We start from the raw sequence: 26552 nt of genomic DNA, 5'->3' as shown, positions 1-26552 counted from the left end.
GAGGGTCCTTGGCTATTTCAGAAACACTGCTTTTAGATCTCTTCTAGATAAAGAGCTGGGGAAAGGGGGAGGCATTTTTCAGAGAAGACATTTTGGAGCATCTACAGAGTCATCATGATTAGCTGGGAGCTTGGACACAAACCCACAAGTTTACTGTAAGAGTAACTGCTGGGCAAATAAAGGTAGCTATGAAGTAAAATTATTTTTTAAATACACTGTCCTACATGTTTAAATGAAAAATGAGTGCAAATTCATAGACAGCTAAACCCTCTCAAAATGAGAAAATGAAGTTGAGTGACCCACCTGCCTGTCCTTGTTTCACTGTGGGAAAGGGAAGGGAAATCTTTTCTGCTTTATCCACTTAACTAAAAAGTACCAATTTTCCTCCCATGACTTCCCATCTCTAACAAGTACTCTTTTTTTTTTTAGGGCCTCATATTTCAAAACTAAGTTTCCCTAAATCCTCAGCACCACATTTAGTTTTACTAGAGGATTAAGATCTGCCCTGCCCTGTTCTCCACTACACACACACACACACACACGCACACTCATGCACAACACACAGCACATATGTTAACATACTCAGCATATTTTATTCACTTAATCACTGAAAGGGTAGCCTTGTAATATAAGCAGAAGTGTCACCAAATTTACTTCTGAAAAGGTCAAAGAACTTAAAAAGGAAATGGTCTTACTTGAGATTATTCTCTTAAAGATATCTACTGTTGCTGTGACATATAAAACAAAGCATTTGTACAATCCCAGATTCTCAGCATTAGAAAAGGACATCTCATGGCACTTTCCTGGTGGTGCAGTGGTTAAGAATCCGCCTGCCAATGCAGGGAACACGGATGGGTTTGATCCCTGAGCTGGGAAGATCCCACATGCCACGGAGCAACTAAGCCCATGCACCTCAACTACTGAGCCTGCGCTCTAGAGCCCACAAGCCACAACTATTGAGCCCATGCGCCACAACAACTAAAGCCCGCATGCCTGTGCTCCGCAACAAGAGAAGCCACCTCAATGAGAAACCCATGCACCTCAAGGAAGAGTAGCCCCTGCTTGCCACAACTAGAGAAAACCCACGCACAGCAATGAAGACCCAATGCAGCCAAAAAGTAAATAAATGAAGAAAGGAAAAAAGACAAAGACATCTCATGGCCTCTAAACTGTATTTATGAAAAAAGCTCTTGAAATTACAGTTATTTGTTCGGGCAAACTGCTTAGCCTAAGTCCAGTTCCCACAATAAAATGAGGAGAAGGGTACCTACTCAACGGGACTATTCAAAAGTAAAATGAGGCAAGTGCTAAATAAGTATTAGTCATTTTTTAAAATATAAAATAAGCCAAAGTCAAGAGCCTAACATACAGTGAGTGCTCAATAAACACTGTCTTCTCCTCCAACCATGAGAAAGAGAAACCAGGAGCTGATTTAAAACCTAGCCCACATAAGCACACCCATGCAAACTTCTGCATTACAAACGAATGGCAAAGGGAAGTGCATATAAAGTGCATTTTAAATTTCTCAGAAAAGCATACTCATTAAGACATTTCTCATTCTAGCATTCTTTAACCCAGTTTTAATTTTCAGGACTGAGGGTTGCAACATACAGAGGTATTTATTATATTCCCGGGGAAGCCCTCTTCTCAACAATAAGTAAATGTAGTACAACTTGGAAAAATAAAAATGAGTCAAACCTTAAAGTGGGAACGAATCACCATTTAAACAGCCAGAAACTCCCAACGAAAATGACGTGTTCGTGAAATGTTAAGCAGACTTCAAAAGAGCGTAAACTTGAAAGGTCCAGGAATTAGGTAGTGCACTTCCTCTTGCGTTTTAGCACAGGTTGGGGAACTTCCAGCCTACAGGCAGATCTAGAATTTGATTTCATCAACGATCAGAGTGAAATTGCTGCTGGACCCCAAGGAAAATTCTTCACCATGGGAAGCTCTCTGAATACTGCAGCTCCTTCAGAGTACGTGTAACCCTTCAAAGTTTAGATGTTAGAGTCAAGAAGAGCTGTGAGCAGTTAACCAATGGATGAACTTTTCAAAGAGCATTAGAAAACCTGTGATTTTAGATAAATCATTCAACCTCGTTAGACTATAAAAGGGAGCATTTTGACTTGAATGATGTTCCAGTTCAGAAGCCACACAAGTTTATGAAGTTAAGGCATAATATTAGACCCACGATCCAAGTGACTCGCAAGGGTATGGTTTCCACACTATTGGACCTCAAAATCTTTTTCAGCTTCTCATCTTCCTCTCTCACTATCCTGTCTTATTCTTTATCCCGCTTTCTCACTATCTCTCTACCAAGCTCTTCTACTTTTCTTAATTAGAATCTTCCTACAGCATTTTCTTCATTTTACTACTTGCCCATTTTCTACTGTACACACTAGTTACGCCACTGAATTATTTAAAAGAACTTATCCTTATTGACCAAAGTTGTATGTGCCCTCTTGACTTTTGAAAGCTTTATTTCATATTTCTCCATAGGGTAAAAGGAATATGTCAAGTTGCTCTTTCATATATGTCCCAAAGGAAAAAAAAAGCATTTTTTGGATACAAAAAAGTTTCCTTAATCCTGCTCTGTAGATCTTTGGGTACACTGCTTGAACTATGACAATTGCAATATTTTATGTCAAAATATTAATCATATTAAATGTAACTGGTTATAATGAATGCTGCACAATTTGATTAGCAATAGTAATTGTGTACTGCACTGTTAGGATGTTGAACAGAATGATTCTAAAAGACAAACTGTCCTAAAAGAGTCTGCTTAGATATGGTTTGGGATTTGAACTTAAGTGACAGGTCTGTAGCAACAGACTGGCAAGAGCTTAGTTCCATGGTACTTTCCTTTGAAGCTTCCAGTGACTCCTTTTGCTTTAAAAGCACTTACTGTTGCTGGCCAAAGTAACAATTCTGGCCAAAGTGACAATTCAGAGGCAGTCATGTGGACAACTGCACCATCCACAGAAAGGATACAGTTACTGACATAAGCCCCCATTTTAACTGGGAGAAAAAAATTACTGTGGCTCCAAACTTGTCCCGTGGCCAGAAAAAATTCTCCCCAAAATCTTGCTTATATTTTGGTTCAAAACACACGTTCTGAATTGCCCACAGTCACTATAGCAGCGAAACTAGTCCTGTGTGCAACAGGACTCGACCAATTGGTGCTCTACTGAAAAATCAATCAGCTTTATCTCAGCATATTATGGTCCATTAAAAGCCACGGAGTCCTTCCCTCTAACTGAATAAATACATTTAGTTTGAATAGAACTTTTCTTACCGTTAAAGGCTACTGCAGGGACGCATGATCAGGGACACAGGCAGACAGGGAGCAGGCAAGACATGAGAGAGAAAACCGTCCCTGAGAAAGGCGTCATCTTCTAACGCACCCGCGTGGTCGTTTTTGGACAGCCATTTTGGACAAGCTCTGGCCTCTTGTTAAATGTGACATACTGAGTCAGAGGCAGACGTCCTTCTGTGGTTATTCACTTCCTGTCTGATTAATCTGTTGCTTGTTCCTTCCTCCTTTTCTGCAGAAAAAGAAGCTCGATTGGTTTTACTTAAGAAGCCAGAAAAAAACCCCTAAATTTGCAAAATTAAATATTTCTCTTTTCCATCATAACATACCTTTGGGTAGAGGGACAAGAGGAGATCAGCACCTCCATCGGGTTAACAGCCCAACTTTATTCTAGATTCCTCCACAAAAATAACTGCTCACAGAATGTGAGATTCCTTTAGGAAATTCCATTTTAAAGTATTACTCTTGATATTGATGATAACGTTTAGGATTAAGGCAAAGAGTCACTCAAGAACTAAAAGCTCTAAAGGGCACTAATAAATAAGGTAAGTGATCCTTCCTCATTTACAGAGTGCTCAAGTGTGTAGGGAGTAAGTTACAAATGCAGGTGAAGAGAGCTAGTCAGGTGTAGGAAGGCAAATGAGTTTTGAAACATGATTTTGGGGCCCAAGTCAGGATAAATGATATGCAGGCACACCTCATTTTATTGTGCTTTGCTTTATTGTGCTTTACAGATATTGCCTTTTTTTTTTTTTTTTAAACAAATTGAAGGTCTGTGGCAACCCTGACTCTAGCAAGTCTATCGGCGCCATTTTTCCAAAAGCATTTGCTCAGCTTGTGCCTCTGGGTCATGTTTTGATAATTCAAGCAACATTTCAAACTTTTTCATTATTATATGGTGATCTGTGATTACAGATCTTTAATGTTACTACCACAACTCACTGAAGGCTTAGGTGATGATTACCACTTGAATAAAGTTTTTTTAATTGAGGTGTAGTTGATTTACAATAGCGATAAAGTAGTTTTTAATTAAGGTATGTACATTTTTTTAGACATGATGCTATTGCACACTTAATAGACTACAGTAGAGTATAAGCATAACTTCTATATGCACTGAGAAACTAAAAAAGTTGGTGTGACTTGTGTGCTTTATTGCGGCGTCCGCTTTATTGCGGTAGCCTGGAACGGAACCTGCAGTATCTCTAAGGTAAGCCTGTACAGCTCACGTCAGCTGAAGATCAGCGCTTTCTAAGCCAAAATGTTTTGTTTCCGTCCTCTGCACTTAATGGGGTGACAATAACTCTCCCAGAAGATGCCTGACAGAAGCACAGAGAGGAAGAGTCGGACTCCTCACTATCAAAGGGCTCTAAGAGGCAGGTGGGCAATGGAATATAGGCAGAAAATATTATACCAAAACCTTGAGAAATGTATAAAAATCTAAAAATGCTCATAATGTTTTCTTAATCCATCTGAAAGGTTCAGACTTATATTTGTGATACGCACCATGTACCTCTGAGAAAACGGTATCAGCTAAAAGAATGAAAAACAAAGGCATATTTTGGAAACTAACATCATTGTAAAATTTGAACTTTGGGTCCTGATTCTGCTGGGTTCAGAGGAAAAGGGCATGAAAAGACCATACGTTGCTTGATATTTCCTTACCCGTCAAATAATGGGACTGGGTAGATAGGTGGTTCTCAACTCAGCGGGCTGCTGGAGACGTGTGGAGGCATTTTCAGTTGGGTGGGTTGCAATGGGGGGGGGGGGGGGGTGACCTGTAGGATTCTTGGACGGAGCCAGGAATGTGAAGTTTCCTGTGATGCTTAGGACTGTCTCACCCCAAATACCGGAAGTGCTCCTACTGAAGAGTACTGGGATAGCTGACGTCCAAGGTTCTTTTAACTCTCAACTCTTGGAGATACGAGTCTAGCCTCACAAGGAGTTTCATGATGCCAAGCCAGCAGAATTCCTAGGAGTGGAGCTTCCAAGGATTAGTGACCTAGAGTCTTCTACTTTGCCTGGTGTCACTTGATGGTACAGACTTTATTCTTCTCAGCTAATGTACAGCTTATAGTCCAAGGGACACTCAGTACGTGAATAAACACATGCAGGCCTGGCGCAGGATGGAGGTGGAGGCCTGCAGCTACTATCTCCTTCGCCCTCCACTAACCTCAGGAAAACAGAAAACTTGATCGACTACCAAGTAAATGCCTGAATGACTCTTTGGGGAAGTCTAACTATAGTCGGGTCTAAAAAAAGAACATGGGTAATATGGCGACTTCTCTATGCATTTACAGAATTACTTCAAAGTTCTCTAATAAGGAATGTGCCCCAAACACACACACACACACACACACCAGGACACTACAGTTCATGACTATTCCCATCCTTTAGGAAAAACTCAACTAGAGGGAGTATGTCACTTAGAAGTCTGGAGTCCACGAGATGTACACGGGAGTAGTTGTCTAGGGTTTGGGTCTATTTCACGTCTGATGAGAACCTGTAAGCACAGTCAACTTTGGACACCTTTATGAGGTGTCTACTACGCACCATAGGACATAAATCAGATAATGTTCCTCCCTGTTTAAAACCCTCCAATGATTTCTCACTTCACTTTAAAAATCCAAGCTCTGCCTAGGCCCACAAGGACCCACAAGATCTGCCCCCCCAGCCCCCCCAGCTCTCTGACCTCATCTCAAGTAAACTCCCTCTTGCTAATTACCTTCCAGCTCTTTCTGTTCTTTAAATGCATAAGCTCATTTGCATTCTGGGTCTGACACTTGTAAGCCCTCTCACTTGGTACACTCACTTGCTGGTTCCTTTTCATTCTCCAATTGTCAGCAAAAATGCCCTCTCTCTTGTCCCATCTCTGCTCTTATTTTCTTTTATACATTGCACTTGTCACCACCTGGCATTTTTTCATTTAATTGTTTATTTACTTGTACATCTTTCCCCACTAGAATTCAAGCTCCATAGGACCTTGTTTCCTGCTGTTGCCTCAGCATCTAGAACAGCATCTGATATCTGGTAGGTACTCAATAAATATTATTTGTTGAATGAAAAAGAAAATCAACCTCTCTTAAAAATTCTACTGGAACTGGAACTTCCCTAGGGGTCCAGTGGTTAAGACGTCGCCTTCCAGTGCAGGGGGTACAGGTTTGATCCCTGGTCGGGGCGTGAAGATCCCACGTGCCTTGTGGCCAAAAAACCAAAGTATAAAACAGAAGCAATATTGTAACAAATTCAATAAAGACTTTAAAAACAAATAAATACAATGGAATAGTTAAAAAAAAATTCTACTGGAACATAACATTCCTTTAAGAGCTTAAGACTGTTCCCCCTAAAGCAGTGACTAAGGAATGCCAAGGCTAGACTTGCACTTTTCTCTTGGGAAGGCTAAGGTTAAAGGGAAATCTTGCAGGGAGAGGACACCAGAGATCAGCAGGAAGCCCTTTAGCCAACTGGGGGGCTCGGCAATGCGTGCAGGGTCTCATGTAGTACAAGTGGCTCATGTCACTGGGCAGTGAGGAAGAGAAAAATGGGTTAGGAAAGTTAAAAGCAAATAAATAATCCCATCGGAAAGGAGGGGGAAGGTATCAAAAGATAAAGGAAATAAGGCAGGAAAAGATGGAGACAAAGGAGAGGTCACATGGTGGGCAGGGGAGGGTTCCAACAGCATCACTGACAAAGAGGCCTTTGGAGGCCGCCCTCTGCAGTGGAGGCCACACAGGTAGGTGTTGGACATGAAAGTGCATCCTGCCCTTCCTCTGTGCCCAGGTGTTCCCAGATCAGAGTCAATTTCTTAGAATAAGGAATTTTAAGGATGGATGAGACTTCAGAGATCAGAGTCCATATCATTGTTTACAGAAGAGGAAAAGGGGTCCAGAGAGGTTAAGTGCCCTACTGCTGTCACACAGCAGGCAGCAACAGAGCTGGTGCCAGAAACCCGGTCTCTCTCTCCGTGGGCCAGTGTCATTATGGCCTTAAGCCTCATTTTAGGTTCAGAGAAGGATTTCACTTAATTCCTTTCTTTTTTATTTTATTTTATTTTTTTTTCGGGGGGTACACCAAGTTCAATCATCTGTTTTTATACACATATCCCCGTATTCCCTCCCTTCCTTGGCTCCCCCCCCCTCAAGTCCCCCCCACCCTCCCCGCCCCAGTCCTCTAAGGCATCTTCCATCCTCGAGTTGGACTCGCTTTGTTATACAACAACTTCCCACTGACTATCTATTTTACAGTTGGTAGTATATATATGTCTGTGCTACTCTCTCGCTTCATCTCAGTTTCCCCTTCACCCCCTGCCCCCTCCCATACCTCGAGTTCTCCCGTCCATTCTCTGTATCTGCATCCTTGTTCTTGTCACTGAGTTCATCAGTACCATTTTTAGATTCCGTATATGTGAGTTAGCATACAATATTTGTCCTTCTCTTTCTGACTTACTTCACTGTGTACGACAGACTGTAGTTCTATCCACCTCATTACATATAGCTCCATCTCATCCCTTTTTATAGCTGAGTAATATTCCATTGTGTATATCTTAATTCCTTTCTATAAGCATAAGAAGAGGTGGAAGGAAGAGGAGTAGGGAGAGGGCTGTGATGTGGAGGGAAGCAGACGAAGGTAGTATTTGTATTGCTGTTGGGGATGTTATTATAATCAAAGGATGAAGAAAAGTGGATTGAGAACCTGAGGCAAATAAAGATAATCACAATTCTGGACTTCAAATAGAATTTTAAACACGTATATCACCCTATTCAGTACAGAGACCAGTCCCAGCCCAATGACAGAGGAGAACAATAATCAACCGTCTCCAGACCAATCAGGTGAAGAATCGTCCAAATTAATCTATAGAAACAGAAAACGAAGTGCAGACAGAGATTATAGTACAACACCGTGGCTCTCAGCAGTCTGGGTAAAGCAGTAAAGAATCACAGCTACCGACCCGCCTGTGGTGACCGCAAATCAACAGAGACTGAATAAGGGCAACGTTGACATGTATCAAACATAAGAGCAATTGTTTTTTATAATTCTGTTTTTTCAAATTGTGTTTCCATGGCTACCTGTTATAGTGCAGTATTTCTCTGGTAGTGGAAACATGTTTTAGAATACTGTATTCCTTCCATTCTAAAACACCACCTTCTTCAATAGCAAAACACCCACCTTACAGCTTTTTAGGGGGAAAAAGAAACAGTACCAGATTAAATGTATGCATTTATTGTAAGAGGAATTCTACTTTCAAAGTGTTAAAATGTGGGAATTATGTGATTTAAAACAGCAGAAACAAAAGGATTACCTTCTTCCCCATACACTTATCAGTACAGTTACATAGAGGGCTGATCATTTAAAAATAATCTCAGAAAAAAAACCAAAAACCTTTTTTCCTCTGGGGAAAAAAAAAACCTTTTTTTTTTTCCTCTCGAAAAAACAAACAAAAAAACTTTTCTCTGGAGGAAAAAAAATCATCTCAGAAACAGAAATTAAAAACAAAATTGGTACTATTCTATGTCTTGCTAATATAAATTGGTGTTATCTTCCCCGGGGAAACATTTGCGATATATTTCCTTATGTTTTGGCAGCTCTGCATCCACTGACCCTACTTACAATGATGTCCTTCAGTTTCTGTTTGGAGACGCATCCCTCCCTCCCTCCCAGACCTCGTGGGTCCAGAGGAATTCACTCCCATTCCAGATACAGGAAGAGCTGGCTCATGGGAGCCGCACATTCATGCGGCCCCAGAGGCTTTCTTGGCGATGCTCTGTGACCTCATCAGAAACAAGGGAATCTGAGGTCAGAGGAGAGGGCTCTTCCCAAGGGATGAGGCTGGAGTTGGATCTGTGAGGATGGAGGGGCTGGAGTTTGCTCACTCATCCTCTGACCACACGGGGTTTGAAAATGAGATCAACAAAGTGGGAAACTGGCAGTGGAGAAAACCCAGCTGTTGATGTTGTTGGCTGAATCCATCTGTACCTGAAACAAGCTCTATTTTTGACTTTTAAACTTACACTAGTGAATAAATTCTCTATTTTGTTTAAGCTAGTGTGGTCAGGTTTTCTATCACTGGCAATACAAACACTCTTAAGTGATGCAGAAATTGGTACTGGAAGTGAATACTGGATGTGGCTAATCCTAAAACGTGCAACTGGCTGATTTCAGGTTGGGTGACAGCAGTGCAAGCTCTCCTGGGCTGGGAAGTTGGCCACCTTGGTTATGTGCTGGCAGCGCTGCTGGTTATGCTGCCACCTACTGAATTCTGGGTCTAAGGCCACGAGCCTACTGAAGGGGCACCATTAAAGGATCTGAAGAAAAAATTTAGAAGGTTGGAGTGTGTCGGCTACTTGCAGCCTTCAGTGAGATCCACAGGAAAGAGATAAACTTAGGGAAGTGATTGGAAGCCCAGAGGTGGTAAGAAAGGGCTTAACAGAGGCCTTTTTTTCTTTCCTGTGATCTGCAACCAAGATGGTTGAGAGTCAAATACTCTGGAGCCTCATGGGTTTAAAAATGCAAATTCTCTACGCTATCACATTAGATACAGCAGGTTCAGAAGGTAAAAACAATATCAGGAAAGAAGTTTAAAACAAAGGAGAAGCCAAATTCCCCATTGTCCCTCCAAAGACACTGTGGTCTCTCTTCTGAGCAGAAGGCCAGTTACATTCATTGTGAAATGCAGGTTTTCATCTCAGGAGCAAGGAGTAAATTATCAGTGGCTTCACCACCTCAGGCCACTGTTTCAAACTGCACCTAATCAGAGACCAAGATAGAGGCCACAAAATTTGGGAGTGGAGGATGGTTCATGTGCAGGAAGACAGCAGTGCCCAGGCTGGGTTCCACATTCGAAGCTATGACTTATCACAATCTTGAGTTTTGGTTACTAGTCCATGGAGTTCAGGGATTAGAGAATCCTACCACATTTTTTTTTTCCCTTAAACTATTTTTTATTGTGTTAAAATACACATAACATAAAATATATCATCTTAACCATTTTTAAGTGTGCAGTTCAGTGGTATTAAGTACATTCACACTGTTGTGCAAACATCACTACTATCCATCTCCAGAACTCTTTTCATCTCGGAAAACTGAAATTATATCCATTAAACAATAACTCCCTCTTCCCCATTCCCCCTAGCACCTGGCAACCACTATTGTACTTTCTATCTCTAAGTACTACTCTTAAGTACCTCATCATGAGTAGAATCATACAGAATTTGTCTTTCTGTGACTGGCTTATGTTACTTCACATAATGTCCTTAAGCTTCATACATGTAGCATGTATCAGAATGTCTTTCCTTTTCATGGCTGAATAGTATTCCATTGTATGTATATACCACATATTGCTCATCCATTCGTCAGTAGACACTTAGGTTGCTTCCATGTTTTAGCTTTTGTGAACAATGCTGCTGTGAATATGGTCCCACCACGTTTTTATGTACTAGAGGATGAAGCCCCAGAATGGTCGAAAACAGTTTATGATTGCTCAAATCCTAAAGCAATCCCTAGACCCCTGAAGCCAGGAGAAGAAGGCGTAGGCTGTGGAACAGGTGCAGCCCTGCTCTTAGAGATGGCTCTGGAAGACAACAGATAAGGAAGACCCTCTCAGAGAGCAGAAGGAGGTTAAGCCATTGGCTGACCAAAGTTCTCATTCCATTGCCACACAGGTAGAGTCTGTCCAGTGGGTTATAAAATATGCTAAAGACAGGAGACCAATGTCTTCTCTCCTTTCCCAAATGGAAGTTTAATTGTGGAATTCTTCTACTATTTTCCCTCCACCACTGTATACTGGGTATTAAATTTATAATTTAGCACTGGACCATGAGATACTACATTTGGCGCTGACTGACAACACTGTGGAAAGTTTCGACTTGGCACTGGACGTGGACCTGGATTGGGCACCTTTTTTTGGGAGAAGGGTGAGTGTGATTTATTATGTGGGGGCATTTTTGTAACTGTATGTGTAGTATGAGGTGTGTGTGTGTGTGTGTGTGTGTGTGTGTGTGTGTGCTGGATAAGTAAACACAGTATACATTGGGTGCTTCAGAGCTATCCAGCACCCATTCTTCTGAATTACAGTAGCGCCTCAGATCTGGGGAGAGAGACGTCCACTGATCTTCCACTCCTGCTCTTCCGGCTTCAGTTGGACTAACTCTGCCTGGGCTCCAGGAGTGGAAAGTGACCAGCCCTGGCCAGTTAGAACCTGCGGTTCCCTGGCTGCAGTGATTGGTTCAGAGATGAGCATGTGACTACCAAGGAGACTTTTTCTAAGATGTGTAGGGCTGAGACTAGTGGTATGACAGCCACACCGTACACACATGGAGCCCGAGAATGAAGCCAGTGCAGTAAACAAGCTGTGAAAGGAGCCTGAGACTAAGAGATACAGCAATCAGCTGCAATGTGTGGATATTACTTGGATCCTGATTCAAGGGATAAATTAGGAGCTTGGGATTAACACGTACACACTACTATATCTCACTTCTGGGCATATATCTGGAGAAAACTCTAATTTGAAAAGATACATGCACCCCAATGTGCATAGCAGCACTATTTATAATAGTCAAGACACGGGAGCAACCTAAATGTCCATCAACAGATGAATGGATAAAGAAGATGTGGTACGTGTATACAATGGAATATTACTCAACCATAAAAAAGAATGTAATAATGCCATTTGTAGCAACACGGATGGACCCAGAGATTATCATACTAAGTGCTGTAAGTCAGAGAAAGACAAATATCATTATATGTGGAATCTTTAAAAAATGACACAAATGAACTTATTTACAAAACAGAAACAGACTCACAGACATAGAAAACAGACTTATGGTTACGGAAGGGGGAAGGGGTTGGGGAGGGTAATGAGGAGTTTGGGATTAGCAGATACAAACTGCTATATATAAAATAAACAACAAGGTCCTATCTTATAGCACGGGGATCTATATTCAATATCCTGTAATAAACCAAAATGGAAAAGAATATGAAAAAGAATATATACATAGACATATAGAACTGAATCACTTTGCTGTACCTGACATTAACACAACATTGTAAATTACTGTACTTTGATAAAATAAATCAGAATAAATTAAAATATGAGGCAATTGGAAATTTGAATATTGATTGATATTTGATAATATTAAGATTATTGCTAATTTTTATGTGTGATAATGCTATTGAGGTTATGTTGTTTTCCACAAAGAGTCTTTAAATTTTTAGAGATACATACTGAAATATTTGTGGATGAAAAGATATGATGTCTAGGTTTGCCCTGAAGTGAAAAAGGGGGAAAATAGGTAGAGGTTTAAAGAAAACAATAAAATTGACTTGAGATCATCATTCTTGAAGCTGGGTGAGGCATGCATGACAGTTGTTATAATGTTCTGACTACTTTTTCTCATACATCGGAAACATTTCTATAATAAAAGGTTTAAACAATAAAATAAAAATGATCTGAGGCTCACTCCCTTCTTCATCCACTAGAGGCTGTGGAAGGGGTTTGCTCACTCTGTTATAATCATGCTCAGACCTGGGAGTTACAGAAGTTGCCTTTTTCTCCTCAAAATAATCTCTTTGGTTGATGGATGAAATGGGACAGAGACCGAGGGCTCCCTTATACTGATTCAGGACCCAAGTAGTTATTCCTAGAAAAGCATTCAGCTCTCAAAATTGGAGACCCTATTAATGGCAACAAAAAAGTAAGAATCTAAATTCCAGCCAACCAACCAAAGAACACAAAAAACAACCCTTCTCCTAGACTAGCACTGTTCAGTAGAAATAAAATTTGAGTTATATGTGCAGTTCTATATTTTCTACTAAGTACATTAAAAAGAAAAAAATGAAATGGTAATCATATACTTTATTTAACACACTATTTCAAAAATATTATAACGTACTCAATAAAAAAATTTAATTAGGTATTTTGCATGTTTTTCCTATTAAGTCTTCAAAAACAGGTGTGTATTTTACGCTACGTGACATCTCAAACACTCAAGAACCACTATCACACTGCACAACACGTCTCTAGATGGTGAGGGCCTGGTGGGAAGGAGCCCCATCTTATCCCAGGTAATTTCATTAAAATTCAAACATTTCCCAGGTGGTCACCGACATCCAATACAAGTGGCCCCCAGGGCAAAAAAATCACGTGAGATATAGAGAGAAGTATCTTACAACTCAAGAGGCCAACGGGTGGAAAGCCCCGTTTTCGCATCCTACCATGCATCTGCTTGTGCGCACAACCAGGGAGAAGCAGCTGGCATGCGGATAGCTGTGTGTTCCTTCTGGTTGCTAATCTGGTTGCTACTCATTAGGTGTGAAGCCCAGGACGGAGTCTCTACAATGATTCCTGGGGTGGGGACAATTGCCACGTTGTGCCCTTTTCAGTCTTCTCTCCAGCCATATAGTTAGTTACTCAGTGTCTCCTGTTGGAAGACAGAACCATGTGGACAAGAAAGCCCTTCCCTGGGCTTCTTAGGAAACAATGGTCTATCCAGCTCTGCCCCTTTGGGCCTGATGCCACTCATCTGCACCCCACAGGAAGGGCTCACTGACTTGAGACTCACTTCCCCTGGGGCCCCCTGACTGCACAAAAGCAGGGCCTGGCTGGTGCAGCTGCTACCTGGAGAGGCAACCCAACCCCTCTGCATGTGGACAGGAAATGGGGGTATTTGTGGCTGTCACAACAGCGGGGAGGGCCCGCCTGGGATTCAGACCAAGGATGTTAGACAATCTTCAATGTACCAGACTGTCCCACTCAATAAAGAATTGACCTGCATGACCTTCAAAGGTCCTGCTGGACAATGATGTAGGTGAAAAAACTGCTTAGTTATCTGAGTGGAGAACTCAACTCCATTTTACATATAATTCAAAGCAATTACTGCACTGTTGTACTAGTCCCTGAATTTTCCAATAATGCAACCTCTGCTGCAAAATGTATCCCAAGGCACTGCCACTTGTGGCAGTTAAGCCTCTTTTACCCGCATTAGCCTGTAGCTGCAGCTGTCCCACGCACCGTAATTACCAGTGTAGCTGCAAACCCCTGATCACTCCTTTTTGCTTGCTAATGAGCTGCACCTGATCATTGCAAATTCAAGTTATTTTACAATAAACTACATTCCTTTTATTTCTCTAAAAAGAGATTTGCCCCCCACCGATTTGGGGGGACGTGATGTGTGAGGTCAGATTATTTCCCTGGTGAAAGTTCACTGACACTTCTAAAGGGGGCATTAGAAAATACTGTTATTCAAAGTGGCAGGGGGCGGGCAGACAGGGCCTTGAGCCACGGCTTCCACACATGCCCCTGACCAAGCTCCTTTAAAGTCAGGCAAAGACGTTTGACGGTTCTGCTTGTCCAGGCTGGGAAGTGGAGAGAGGAGCCCACGGGGACCACCACAGCTGCTCACCTGCAATCCTGGGAGGGAATCTCACACTTTGTTTCCCAAAGGTCACAGCTGCATGCAGTGCGTCTCACCCCTGTCTCTCAGCAGGCCCTGCTTCTCTCAGTGGCTTGGCTGAAACAATTTGTTCTACTTGAATGACCCCAGATTCCATCTGATTTTGCCACTTCAAGAACTTTCCGCCTCCCATTTGGCTGCTCTGGAATCTCCGAATGACTGACTGGGAAAACAGACTGTTGGAAAAACACTTCCAGGTTGTCTCTAAAGGGATGGCCGCCCCATCAGACAATGGAAAGTGCCTTCCACTGGACCAAATGCACACATGTTGTTTCCACAATTCCCAATATAGGTGCAGGGGCGAGAGATCTGAAGAGGTGCAGCCGCAAAGTGATCTGCTCTACTGTTTTGTACGTATGTTTTGTTTGTTTTTGGTTTATTGAGGTTTTTCCTTTCTGCTCAGTGCTAACTAAATGACTCCGCCCCCTGCTGCACGGAAGCTGCTTAATTCAGTCTTGGATCACTTCCTCCTGTTTCAGAACCATTCCAACAGAATGGACAGAAGGATCAGCTGGTGGATTACATAAAAAGCAACTCCATGACTACATTTAAATATTGACTAGTTTGAGAAGAGCAAACCACAAAGACTTGAGGTGTAAAAAGCACATGTGGTTTATGTTTTGTAGGACACCCTCAGGAAGGTAAATGGACATAGTTAAAAAAAAATCAAACTGGTTTCTCCCTGCCTCACCCCTACCTACCACCACTAAAAAATAAAAAACAAAAGAAGACTAAACAACAACTAAACAGAACCCATCCCGGGTGTTACTCTTGGCTTTGGGGTGGCAGCTGTGTCCTGGCAAGGCAAATACGCAGCTGTCTGGGTTCCACGGCTAAGGTCAAGCATAACCCCCACCCGGGCCCACAGCACCCCCCACCCTGGCCACCGCCCCTCTGGGTTACCTCAACTGTCTCCTTCTAGATTCACCTCTCCAACTCCAGCCCCTCTGGCCCCACGCTCAACCTCTCAGCCAGTTTTCTCCAGCCAAAAAGAAAAACACACAAAGAAGATTACTTTCCAGAAATAAAACCTTCTATTATCTTTTATCTGCTTTCCCCATATACCTGTATCTGAATACATGGCTGACTAGGGAGGAGGAATGCTATGAAGGCTCCCATGCAGTCACTTAACGGAGACTCCGCATGTATTGTGTGCCGAGTGCTGTTTTAGGTTTAGGAATGCCACAGGGATCAAACAGGTGAGATCCCACAGTGATCTCCACCTTCACGGAGCTCACATTCATATCTGAGTTTCTGATGTGATGGAAGGAAAACAAGTTATCTCCTGTTTTGTGCAGCATGGATGTTACACAGAGTAGCCTCACCAAGGTCACTGCCAGAGGAAGGGCTAATTTAGGTGGACTCTAGTGTAAACGTGTAGTTGCACCAAAGTCCTGGGGTAATCATTTTGATTTGAGAACCATTTCCATACAAACATACTTGAGGGCATGCTGTCAGTCCAGCCCACGAAAATCTATTTAATTTACAACATTACTAAACTAAAACTTTAGTTCTGATTCTTCAAGGGAGGGGACTCAGAGGTGAGGGAGGGGAGAGGGCTTCATAACAGGCTGTGCCAGCCTCTGCCGCTGCCTCATCCCCACCCTGGCCCTACACATTCCCTCGTCCCCAGTCGGGACATAAGGGACTTGTCCCTAAGTACTTCTTACCCAGAGGTCATAGTTCCCCTCCACAGGGTAAGATGACCTCATCAAGACGTCGGGAGGAAATCGACTTGTTGCCTTTCGTTTTTAAAGACAGAGGAGTTGTTAACACAAATGACGTTGAATTAGTGGACTTTTCTTTGAGAGAAAGAAGGACATTTGGTTGGAGGGAGACGCTGTACAGTAGAGTCACACTGTCTAAGGTAAACTTTAAGTTTCTCCTACTTTTTACAGTTTTCTTCCTTCATCTAAAATAAATATATATGTATTTTCTTATGAAAAGTCATACATGAAAAGTTTAGAAAACAGGAATAATATAATTTTAAAATGACCCATTAGTACTCAGAGCAAACCAGTTACCATTTTGGAATTTCCTTCCAGTCTTTTTTTCTCTCTGTGTGTACACCTGAAATGGAATCATACTGTATATATATAGTTTTATACTCTTTTTCTCATACTTCCCCATGTTAATAAATATTATCCTAACAATTTTAAGAGATGCATATTTCATTTTTGTGGATATTCTATTACCTGTGTAAATATTTTTCATTGTTAGACATTTAAAGTGCATCCAACTTATTATTATAAATCCTACTATGATTAATACACTTGTATCTAAATGTCTGTGGTCCTTTCAGATTATTTCCTTAGAATAAATTCTTAGAGTACAATTACTAGAAGACATGAAGTTTTTCCTTTTTCCTCTTGATACATATTGTTATACTGTTTTCTCAGCAGCATTCATGGTCTCACTAGCACCCATTTCATTTCTTTTCAACATGTGCTGTTATCGCTTTTCAAAATCTGCCAATTTGATAGACAAAAAATAGTATGTATGAGCCATTTTAAATTTTATTTCTTTGATTATCAATGAGGTTGACAATGTTTTATATATTTATTGTCTTCTCCACTATTAATATATCTTTCTCCATTAGTTATCTGTTATCTGGATTTTTTTTTAAATCACAGAGTTCTAATCTTTTCCCTTATTTCTCCCATTTTTGAATTTAAAGACCACCTAAAAGCTCCATGAGTTTTCATAGACAAAATAAAATGTTCTAACCACTGGGGGACGGGGTGGATAGCAGTGCCCATTTCTGTTTGTTTATAAAGCAAATTTCATAAATCCAGAATTGCCCCTACTCCCAACAGATATACGCTTACAAAAGAATTCCCAGAGATAGCAACCATAGGTAACTTCGTGCAGCCTCTGAGAATGTTCACCATCTAAGAAATGTTTCCATCCCATACTGGGAGGAAGGAGCAGGACATCCAGGCACATCTGACCATGGTTCTTTCTGTCTCAAAAGCAGAAGTAGGAATGCCCTGATTCACGTTATACACGCGCAGACATGTGTAAACTTCTAAAGTCTGAGAACAGAAAACAACCATTATGACCCCGAGTCACCTTATTCCATCTTTCACAAGACCAAAGTTCCCAGGAACTAAGGAGCAACCTAGGCTGACCTCAGGAGCATCCAAGCTTCTGTTACCTTTGCCATCTTCCTTAGCCATCCTGCAAATATTCTGGAAAAAATAAAATCTAACTTGGAATTTTTTGGATTGAAAACTTGGCAATAAAAACCTTTCTGAGCTTAGGTCATTCACAGTAACTACAGTTATCTATTTGATGATTCACAGGAGGACCTGGGCTGGAATGACATCCTTTGGTCTCCTTTCCACTCTCAAGTCAAGAGTTATTCTTCACTTTGTACAGTTTTCTCTCCTGGACTTAAGAGTTCAACATGTCTAAATGAGAAAGGTAGATGCTTTGGGGTGAAGTAGCTGGTGCAATACTAAACACTCAACAACATCAGCTATCATTACTAAGTGAGCTCAACTTCTCCCCCGTTAGTGCTACTTGATAAAGGAGGCAACACAACAGGTGAAGTGGCTGTTTTTGTTCACAAAGGGGACAATTCAATGTAATTTAAGAATAAAGAACTTACTCTACGTCATAGTTGAGAAAACCTGGGTACTCGTATTTCAGAGTCTCCATTTTGATATTGGTTCTATGGCTAGTTTTCAAGTCTACTTAGGCCTATTTCAAACACCTGGCATTGATCCACACAATTTGTGCTGGTCTCATTCTCATTTACAAATGCCTCTGCATTTTTGTGCAATTTTAAATGTCACTGGAGTCAATGGACACAAATTCAGAAAAAAAATGCCCCAGAAACTTCCTAAAAATACAGTTTCTCCTAAAAAGTTAAGGAAAAATAGGAATTCGTAAGTTGATTTTATGTTCACTGCCTTGTTTCCATTTCACCTGGAGAGGCTCCCTGCCAGTTGCAGGTTAAAGTTCCATGAGGAGGACGGGGAGCCCACAGCCTCCACTGCAGCGAGCTGGACTTCTCTTCAGCGCACTGAGAAAATGCCCAAAAGCCCTTTGGGACTGTCTCACTCAACTGGGGAATGGAAGACAGAGCTTCTTTTCAAGGCTGCTTTATTCTACTGGTTGAGGAGTACAGAAAAAACACTACTGGTCTGTGAATGCTTTCAGAGGTAGCACACAATGAACTGAAAGAAAACAGGCCTTGAGACAAGATCTGATGTCTCTGAGCAAGTTAGAAAACAAAAGCCACGATTCCTATCATCATGCCCAAGCTCAGCCACAAGAGGAGGGGCTCTGACGTGAAAGACAGTTGTGCCAAGAGTCAAGGAAGGCTTCAGCAAGATTGAATACCACACAGAAAACACTTTGAGGATCCAACTCTCGTTGGCAGGGAATTCATGGAAAACCAACATGAAGATCACCGATGTGAAATTTTATTTTCCAAAGTACAAAGGCTTCTGAGCACAGAACTTTCTGCTCACCCAAGATTTACTCCTACCTCGTGCAAAATACTCTGGAGGCACATTTCTAATATTCTTCACTAGCAGGGTCCACTCAATTCTCTTCAGCTTCTGACTGCACAAATGTGGAGATTAGGTTTTCTTCCCTTGTTTCCTGCCCACCCCCTATATCTTGCAAATACAGATGAGTGTTTCTCAGAAATGCTGAGAGATACACGAAGTTGAGGTATCTCAAAGTCTCTACAGGCATAAGCAAGATGGATAAGGTTGAGTGATGGAGAACAGCAGCAGCACCTATTATGCTCTGGTCCATTAATGATTACTCAAACACAATGTAAAAGATAGTGTACACTATACATTACTCAGGGAAGTAACTGGGACCAGTTACTGCTCTGCTACAATTTAAGCTTTTATAAAAAAAGTCCAAGGAAGGATTGGGTCAACTCAGTGGTGGTTTCCCTTAAGTGTAACTTTTCCCATTCCCTTCCCCTCATAAGAAAGCAATTACATTTTTTTTTTAATTTTTTAAATTTTATTTATTTATTTATTATTTTTGGGGGGGTACACCAAGTTCAATCATCTGTTTTTATACACATATCCCTGTATTCCCTCCCTTCCTTGACTCTCTTCCCCTCGAGTCCCCCCCACCCTCCCCAGCAATTACATTTTTAAAAAATATAAAATCAGAATTGAGTGACAGTCAAATCAGTTTTTTTAAATCCATAAATCTAGGAATATAAAATCACTATAAACTTATTATGTTTATATATTTTACGTCTCTAGTTCTGTTTTCCTTAGCATGAGTATAAAAGTACTGTAAGGTTTAGAATTTACTTGTAAGATTCTATAAAATATTACTATCTTCATTACAAAAGAAATTATGAATTTATTGAAAATGGAATAATATTCATAAAACATGTTGGTAAAAGCACTAGTACATGTTTGCATATCAACATTTCAAAGTATTCAAAGGTCATTTATTGAAAAATATTTAGGACTTCCCAGGCTGTCCGTGCTTCCACTGTAGGGGGCTCGGGTTTGATCCCTGGTCAGGGAACAAAGATCTGACATGCCGCGCAGTGCAGCCAAAAAATTAACAAAAATTTTTTAAGGTATAATAAATATTTAAAGTAGATGTTTAAAGTATAATTAAAGGAAAGTTAAGAATGGCTTTAGTCAAACTTGCAGTTTCTAAAAATTTATCAGAACCAGAGAGCCTGGAAGTATCAAAGATTAAGTAGAAATCCACATTCAAGAGAGGTCTATTGAATTCTCAGAGAGAGCAGGCAAAGGGTCATCTGAGGACATGATTTTAGCTTAAACTTTGAGTATCATTCAAACAGGGGAGCCAATGCCTGATATTAACAAAATGCAGTTTTCTCCTGGTAAAGTCAGATGACAGCCCATCCTGTCTGCTAAAATTAGTGGACGAGGAATCATTTCATGAAGTCATGCACAAACATGAAATACACTGTAAAGATTTGCTGCCATCCCTCAGTCATCGCTTTGCTTGGCTAGCCTGACTGCCAGCAGGAATGTCTCCCTCTGCAAAACTGTTTCAAAGTAATGACTTGGAGGAAGTGGTGTGCTGATACCATGAAAAATAAAAAATCCCTCAAACACAAAGATAGTTCAAAAAGCATCTGTACATGGCTCAGGGGAAACAAAGAGCTCAGCTAATTTCAACTGAAAATAAACCCAAGAGACCAGTTTCCCTTGGCCGTTACCACTCCCCCCCCCCACCCCAAACACACACATGCAGGAAAACTGAGGGTCAGCAATTATCCAGTGATTTTGCTCTGTGCCAAAGGGGATGAAAGGGGAGGATTATCCATCCTGGGGCCAGGATGGAATAAGAGAAGATACTCCACCGCACATGACGTCCCACACAGATTCTCATCAGTGTAGGGGGGCCTTCTCACTGGTTCTCTCTATGAGACCGGTCGGCCCTAGAGTCTGACGTCCCTTCCTCAAGTCATTAGTAGATCAGAAGCCACTCTGAGCCTCTAACACATGGTCCCTCCATTGCTGAAGCCTTCCCATGGGTCTTCCTTCCACAGTGCTGTCCTTACAGAGCTAAGAAAGGAGTAGGACACCTAAAACTTTTTTTTTTTTTTTTTTTGGTCAACCTTAGGGTAAAATGCATCTACAATCTTTTAAAATGACCAATATTGAATTTCCAACTTTTGAGCATTTGAAAATAGTCTTCCAATTAAGCTGAACCCATCAGCAACAAAGATCACATTATATTTGGTTTTGAAAACCGTTTGGAATTTTCTGCAAAAGCAACTACTTTTCTGACAGAATAGTTGGCGATTGCTACCAAAATCTTAAAAAGATCCTTATTTGTATTTTCAAATAACTTTCATTTGAGAAGGTCATTAGCTATTTCAGCAAAAGTCTTTAAATTGTTTTTTTAATTCTGGTTTTGTATTACTATTTTGACGTCTTTCTTGCTGATAGAGCGAAGGAAGTTCCAAAAGCCTTTCCGTTCTGATCATTTGAGGAAATTCATCTCACAGCTGAAGACCTATTTATTTGATTTTCATTTTTATGAGAGGAAGACAGGAGTGATTGACTTTTAATATCAGAAACATGTGTCACTGATTTTCAGTTCAAAACATTTAGTACCCAGATCACATGTGGGGACAATTAAAGTATTTTAAAGGATGCTTTCCCTTCCCTTTCATGATATTCAAGCTTGTCTCAGCTCAGTAGCCCACCCACAAGGGCAGCTCCATGCTGCAGTTTTTGACGTTTGTCTTTCTAGGTGGAACACCAGTCAGCAATCCTCTGCAGCTCATAAAACCCAGCATAACCTTTTGGGCTTCTCTGGAAAAAACACATTGAGTAATAAGGGATAGAATGCTTTCTATTCAATGTTTCCAGTGCTATTCTCTGGCCAGAAGAAATACCAAATCATAGGCATCTGGAAAAGAGAGATGGCCCAGAAAGAACAAAACAATGGTCTTACACAGTCTGTGAGCGCTGGCCCCCTAAAGGTTCGTCTCCTGCTGTCTGCTTCCTGCGGGGCTACAGGCAATGGTGCAAAGAGCCATTTCCATCAGACTTGACTCAAGTGGTAGGGGGCCACTTAAAGGGCACTGGTCGACTTTTAGGGAGTGAAATGTTGTTCTGATCACCTTGAGGACACAGGGAGTGGAGAACAGATGCGGGTCCCTGGCAGTGACAGTGAGAGAAGGAAGTGTGGTCCCTGAGAATGCACACCACGTGATGCCAGCGTCCTCCCTGTGAGCGTTCCCAAAGGCATCACTCAGCTTTAGAAAATAATTAGAAGGCCCGTCGGCATTTCTATGTGTAGTTTACACATCATATGATGTTCTCTTGGCTGGCCCATGGGCATAGAAAGAATTGAATAAGATACCAGAAAGTAGACAAGCTACAATGTGAACTGCTGCAGAGGTGGAAAGGGCATGACTTAGCAAGTCAAAGGTTCAAAAAAGGTCTCTGAGGTTTCATTTCCACAGTTCTTAGTCACATAATTTCCTTTCTGGATCTTATCAGTGACTAACGGGCCTCAGAAAATGAATTGGTATACTAGGTGGAAAATGCCAGAAGTCATCAGGTCTCTTCAACAGTGTTAAGTTTTTTTTAACCCTTTCTTTATTCTATGAGTCCTCTTTTCAGAATAATTTAAAATTCCGTTATTACAAGTGCTTCCTTTGTGCTTATGTTCCCTTCTGAGACCAACTGCAGCTAGACCCATCCTAGCCAAGGCCAACTTGACGAGAGCAGGGCCCTGGCCAGGAGTGGCCAGTCTTCAGGCTGGAGAGCACACTGAGCTCTCTGGGCATGAAAAACTCTACTTAAACAAGGCAGTCAGGTTCCTCCCAGTCTCAGAAGGATGAACTGGGGATCACAGAGAGGGAAGGGCAGTCAGCTGGTGGCATCAGACAAGAGACAGAAAGGAACAGCTGAGGCAGTTCAGCAGTGGACATGAAGAGAGATGAGATGCTCCATCTCCTGGCGCATCATGGTTTCCCAGGTCCCCTAAGCTGCATCCTAGTCTTCAATGATTTTAACTGTATTAATATTAACGACAACAGTAACTAACATTCATTGATCCCTTAGCATATGCTAAGCAGTGTTATCAGCCCTTTTACGAATATTAATTCAATCATTTTCACAATAATTCTAGGAAGTAGATGATGATGGTGATGATGCTGGCACTGAAACACAGAGAAGTTAAGTAATTTGACCAGGGCCACACAGCTTTTAAGTGATAGAGATACAACCTGAACTCAAATAGCCTGGCCCCAGAGTCCATGCTTCTAACCAATATGTGTCTCCCTGTGGGGCTAGTCCTGGGTTCCCTGTTTCCTTACTGACCTTCCTACAATAAAGTCCCTCTATTAAGGAGGCCTGATAGAGCGTCTATTTCTTGCTCCCTTATTGTGTCACAATTAGCATCTTTCTTGGCGCCACTTATTATGAATCTTAGTAACTTAAGTATATATTTATTAATTCAAGAACCATTTAATGCTTACTATGTGCCAGGAACTGCTATGAGCTTTGGAAGCTGTTCCAGTTCTCGGGAACCTTATCCTTGGTAGAAAGAGAGTTGGTCTGCACACCCAGCACACCAGAATGTGCTTCCAGTGTCTATTCTGTAAGGTCACACTTCCAGGACCTTATGTGCGATATATATATATACTATGATATCCTATCTCTGTACATATCGTCTTATTTTTGCATAATACTATATTGTATCCTGAGTTCATTGATATAATAATGTCTAAAAAGCATGTTTAAAAAAATCACCAATCCTTAAAAAACTAAAAATAGAGTTATCATATAATCCTGCAATTCCACTCCTAGGCATATATCCAGTGAAAACTCTAATTTGAAAAGATACATGCACCCCAATGTTCACAGCAGGACTATTTACAATAGCCAAGACATGGAAGCAACCTAAGTGTCCATCAACAAAGGAATGGATAAAGAAGATGTGGTGTATACAATGGAATATTCCTCAGCCATAAAAAAAAAAAATGCCATTTGCAGCAACATGGATGGACCCAGAGATTATCATACTGTATTAAGTAAAGTCAGACAAAGACAAATACCATATGGTATCACTTATATGTGGAATCTAAAATGATACAGATGAACTCATTTACAAAACAGAAATAGACTCACAGATACAGAAAACAAACTTATGGTTACCAAAGGGGATGGGGGAGGTGGAGGAGGAGAGAGAAGTTAGGAGTTTGGGATTAACATATACACAGTACTACATATAAAATAGATAACCAACCTGTTACCTACTGCATGGCACAGAGAACTATACTCAATATCTTGTAATAACCTATAATGGAAAAGAATTTGCAAAAGAAGATATATATGTATGTATGTATGTATATATACACACACACATATATGTATAACTGAATTGCTTTGCTGTACACTTGAAACCAATATAATATTGTAAATTAACCTCAATAAAAAAATAAAAAATAAATAACCAAAACAGACTTGGTGAAGATGGCTCCCCTCTTAGAATTTCCAATATCATTCCTAAGTTTCAGAGGTCTTCCTTCCTAGGATTGCAGGTCAGAGTGAGGCCATGGGGAGGACAATGAGTTACACGCTCATGCTGGCCGGGACTAGCTCAGAAAGGGTACGTGCCTGTACTTTTTCCACGTTCCCCCAGACAGTGCAGAGCTGCGGTGGTTCTGGCAGGTGTTCATACATCTCCGGGGTGTGAACCACAGGCTTTTCTCCATCCTACCAAAGCTCACTGTCAGCCACTTGTTTACGGTAGGGGTCCCCATCACGGCTAAATGATGCTCACATATGTCTGCAGCACTCACAAGACGTGTGCTCCCGGACACCGGGTGTCACATCGTCTCATCGTTCGACCCCTATAGCACCCACAACCCTGCTCTGAATTGACAGGCCTTTAATACATTTTAAATAATTGTCTCCCCCAAATTCCAAAGTCTACTGTGGACAATGGTGAACACAAATAAGTTTAAAGAAGATAAATTATCTATAAACCTACTGGGTAGAAATATACATTGTTAACTTTTGGGATTATTTCCTTCCGGTCTTTATATATATATATATGAAATGTTTTAAAATTCAGGTTGTCATGTATGTAATTTTTGAATACAGTTGTTATCCTTTCATGCCACTAAATATTCTTTGAAGACATGATTTTTAATGACTGCATGATATTCTACACCAAAACTTGTTTAACATTCTTCTACTGCTGGTCATCTAGTTATCTCTTACTTTGCTTTTATGTGGGCCAATATCAATATCATTATATACAAATTCCTGGGCTCAGCTAGGACTATGCTATAGAATAAATTACAGAAACAGAAGTACTGGATTAAACACTTTGAACCATTTAAACTCTCCTGATACACAGTGCAAAGGGCCCTCGGGGAAGGCTCACACTTCCTCTGGCATCATAAAGGAATGTCCCATTTGCCACACCCTTGCCAATACCGAATATTACAGTTTTAGAAAAGCTGTATCTTAATTCAGTTTCTTCGAAGGGTCAGAACAGAGTATATATTGAAACTCTACGCTCCCAAGTAAATTTCAGGAGGGCCACTTACAAACAAGAGTAAAACAAGCCTATGATCATCAGTCCCCAACTTCAAGCCCTTGAAGCCTTAAAATGTTTTAGAATTTCAGAAATGGAAATTACTTTAGAGATCACTGAATAAACTGTTTCGGTTTATAAATACGGTAACTAAGGCTCAGAGAGGTTATGGACCTGGGCAACATATCTGAGTTAGAACTAGAATCTAGTTGTCTTGCCCCGTGAGTCATTTCTTTAGAATAGGTTGACAACCTAACAGAAGCAACAAACCATTGTTATCAGAGTGAAAGTATAAAGGAAAAAAACAGCATACAACATCTGAAAAGGAAACCACTGCTGATCTAAATTCTATTTCATCTTTGACATCAAGTCAGAATAACTTGTTTTATGGACAAAAAAGCAAAAACTCACATCTAAGTACTACTCTATTCTTAAGATCCTTGCTTAAATTTATAATAGATTTTTTCCTCCACAAGCATTTAAATATTCAGCATTGATCTATTATCTTCTCATCTGGCCAACATTTACTAAGAAGATGCGGTAGCCAGGGATTGTGCTAGGTGCTGGGGTAGCAGGGGGAAGTGTCCCAAGGTAAGAAACAAGGGGTTCATTCTTAGAGGGAGGTGGGCAGGAAGAGAGATGAGCAAATAATCATAATGCATGTGACTGGGCGGTGACAGGGGTGCACACGTGGTGGTGGCAAGAGCAATGGATATGGAAGGCGTCACAGAGGAGCTGACCATGAGCTGTGCTTGTGC

At 41.1% G+C, this 26552-nt stretch overlaps 1 protein-coding gene across 3 annotated transcripts in view; it reads right to left on the bottom strand.

Moving 5' to 3' along the window:
• The window catches only part of WIPF1 (WAS/WASL interacting protein family member 1), a 116415-nt gene that overhangs the window by 32463 nt on the left and 57400 nt on the right, over positions 1–26552 (bottom strand). The window contains exon 1 of one of the 3 annotated variants that reach the window (XM_057746012.1): positions 3296–3492. The exons of the other annotated variants lie outside the window; for them this stretch is intronic. The gene's annotated coding sequence lies outside the window, so the exon portion shown is untranslated. Of the gene's footprint in view, positions 1–3295; positions 3493–26552 lie in introns of those variants that run through there. 3 annotated transcript variants of the gene reach the window in all.

This window comes from Hippopotamus amphibius, chromosome 8 (genome assembly GCF_030028045.1).
Source record: "Hippopotamus amphibius kiboko isolate mHipAmp2 chromosome 8, mHipAmp2.hap2, whole genome shotgun sequence".
Classification (NCBI taxonomy): Eukaryota; Metazoa; Chordata; class Mammalia; order Artiodactyla; family Hippopotamidae; genus Hippopotamus; species Hippopotamus amphibius.
The sequence above is the reverse complement of the archived record's forward strand: the minus strand, read 5'-3'. Positions and strand labels throughout refer to the sequence as shown.